Source organism: Rhinichthys klamathensis, unplaced genomic scaffold, assembly GCF_029890125.1.
Source record: "Rhinichthys klamathensis goyatoka isolate OS25496 unplaced genomic scaffold, OSU_Roscu_1.1 h1tg000595l_1, whole genome shotgun sequence".
Lineage (NCBI taxonomy): Eukaryota > Metazoa > Chordata > Actinopteri > Cypriniformes > Leuciscidae > Rhinichthys > Rhinichthys klamathensis.
Window position 1 is genome coordinate 2,134,712 of NW_026607051.1, and position 2,715 is coordinate 2,137,426.

A 2,715-nucleotide genomic window follows, 5' to 3' on the forward strand; every position below is an offset into this window, starting at 1 on the left:
TTCAGCTATTAGTGCATGCATATTTTCTGACAAGGCGGCTGTGCCCACATCAGTCGTGTCAGGCAGGGGAACACGAGAAAGGCCATCTGCATTACTGTATTTCTCTGAGGGACAGTATTCAAAATGGTAGTCATAAGCTGAAAGGATGATTGCCCATCTTTGAATCCTGGCCGCTGACATGGTGGGTAGACTTTTATGCTCTCCGAACAAAGTCAACAAAGGTTTATGGTCAATCACCATCTTGAATTTCCTTCCCCACAAATATTGGTGAAATGTTTTTACACCGAAGATGAGCGCCAGCCCCTCTTTTTCAATTTGTGAATACTTTTTCTCTGCAGGTGCCAGAGTTCGTGAGGCATAAGCCACAGGACGTTCCTCTGCAGTAGGCATGGTGTGTTGCAAAATAGCTCCAATCCCATATGCTGAAGAATCGAAGCTAAGGTGAGTGGTAGACTTGGATCATAATGTACCAGAACCCTTTCGTTCGTTAGCAAGCCTTTACATTTTTCAAAAGCTCTTTGCTCTGGCTGCTTCCATTCCCATGGTACATTATCTCTCAACAGTCTGTAGAGGGGAGCTGCCACTGTACATTGGTTGGGCAAAAAACGTCCATAATAGTTGACCAAACCCAGAAATGCTCTCAGCTCCTTCACACAGGTGGGCGCTGGTGCATCCCGATTACAGCAACTTTGTCTGGAGATGGATGAAGGCCCTGGCTGTCTAGCACAAATCCTAGATATTCAATTTGCTTTTTCCCAAACTCACATTTTGACTTTTTCACTCTCAAGCCTTTCTGGAGTCTTTGCAGCACTGCCTGTAGCCTCTGCAGATGTTCATGTTCTGTCCTTCCAGTGACCAGTATGTCATCAAGGTAAACGACGACATCAAGATCTTTCATGATGTTCTCCATAATTCTTTGAAAGATTGAGGGTGCTGAACTGACACCAAATGGTAGTCTATTGTAGACAAATAATCCTCTGTGTGTGTTGATGGTTAGCAGCTGTTTGGACTCATCATCAAGAAGAACCTGCTGGTACGCTGAAGCCAGGTCAACCTTAGAAAACACAGTTCCTCCAATCAGTGTAGCCATCAAACTCCTCAATCCGAGGTAGTGGGTAAGTTTCTGTAGTAGCTGCTTGATTCACAGTTAATTTATAGTCTCCACACAGTTTATGGTTTTGTCTTTTTTTTTACCACCGGCACAATGGGTGCTGCCCATTCACTGTGTTTTACTGGCGTTATTATTCCAGCCTTCTCCAGTCGGTCCAGTTCCGCGTCAACTTGAGCTTTCATGGAAAAGGGCAGTGGGCATGATTTACAAAAGCGCAGGGAAATTTCAGGATTCACCAGTATCTTTGCCTTAAGCCCACTGAGTGTGCCTAGTTCATCTTTGAACACCTCTGAGCACGAATCTAGCACCTCTTCAAGGACTTTGCTTGATGCACTGACATGTTTAATTTTTTTCCAGTTCAAGGTGAGCTTTTTTAGCCAATTTCTGCCACACAGAGCTGGCCCCTCCCCTTTTACTACTATTACAGGTAGCAATTCACATTGTTTTTCATAGCTCACATTAGCTTGAAACTGTCCCAACACAGGCATAATCTCTCCTGTGTACGTTTTAAGCTTGACTCCGGTGACCTCTAGTGGCTCTTTTGAGAACGCAGCTTGGAATAATTTCTCAGATATGATACTCACGGCCGCGCCGGTATCAATTTCCATAATAATTTCTTTGCCATTTACTTTAAATGTCTCTATGAATGACTTTTTGGCTTTCTCATCACTTAGCGAAAACATGGGCAACTCAGCTTCCTCTACCCCCTGTTGTGGGATGTGTCTCCAATGTGTTTAGTTCAGGACAGCTCAGTGTGTGTGTGAAGGAGAGTGAGTGAGTGCGTGTGTCCGAGGCGCGCCCCCCTTCCCCTCTGTTTTTTGACCCCCGCGAAGCAGCGGAAGAAAGGAGTGTGAGAGTGATACGGTGATCGGTGCAGGATGTTAGCTATGTGCAGTGTATTTCAGTGCAGCCAACAAAATAAAGCACCTAATCTCTTCGGCAAGATGGCCTCTTTGTTTTTTTTTATGCTACCATCACACTAAACAGCGTGAAGTTTAGGGAGTTAACCCCGGGAGGAGAACTACCAGCCCTGGAGAAGACGAATCTCCCCTGTGTCTCCCAACCACGGTTAGGAGACAGAAGCAGGAAAGGTTAACACTGGCGACCACGAAGGGACTTTCACGTTGTTAAAAAGACTGGTGAGCATCGAAAATAGAAGGACAATAAAAAGTAAAGCCGAATGACTGTAATACAACTGTAATAGCGGCGTGGCTAAGCTAATAGAACATGACGGCCGCTCGCTATCCCTCCGATGTTTACGGACGAGAAACCAACTACTCAAACCCGTTCATGTCGCTAACCAATGTTGAGGACAAGAGTCAAGGTACTGTGAAAGCTTACGATTGCAAGGCTGAGAGAAAACGCGAACATTTTAACCCATTTCTATGTGATGAAAGTTGCACTAACGCACTTGCTAATGGAGAAGATCTGTTCGCGCCGTTCGACAGCCCCGCCCGTTTTTCGCCCACAAATCCTTTTTGTAGAGGCAACAGTCAAAGCCACGGCTCCGTGGGAAGGCCAGACAGTCACATTTTCACATATCCCGCTCCAGACATGCCATTTAAGGGGGACTATGAAGTCACAAATCCCTTTGCCAATGTTCA

General features: G+C 45.5%; 1 pseudogene; it reads right to left on the minus strand.

Annotated features, from left to right (window-relative positions):
• Positions 1-275: 275 nt before the first annotated feature.
• LOC130075659 (uncharacterized protein K02A2.6-like) lies at positions 276-1,719 on the minus strand (annotated as a pseudogene).
• Between the last annotated feature and the right edge of the window lie 996 nt (positions 1,720-2,715).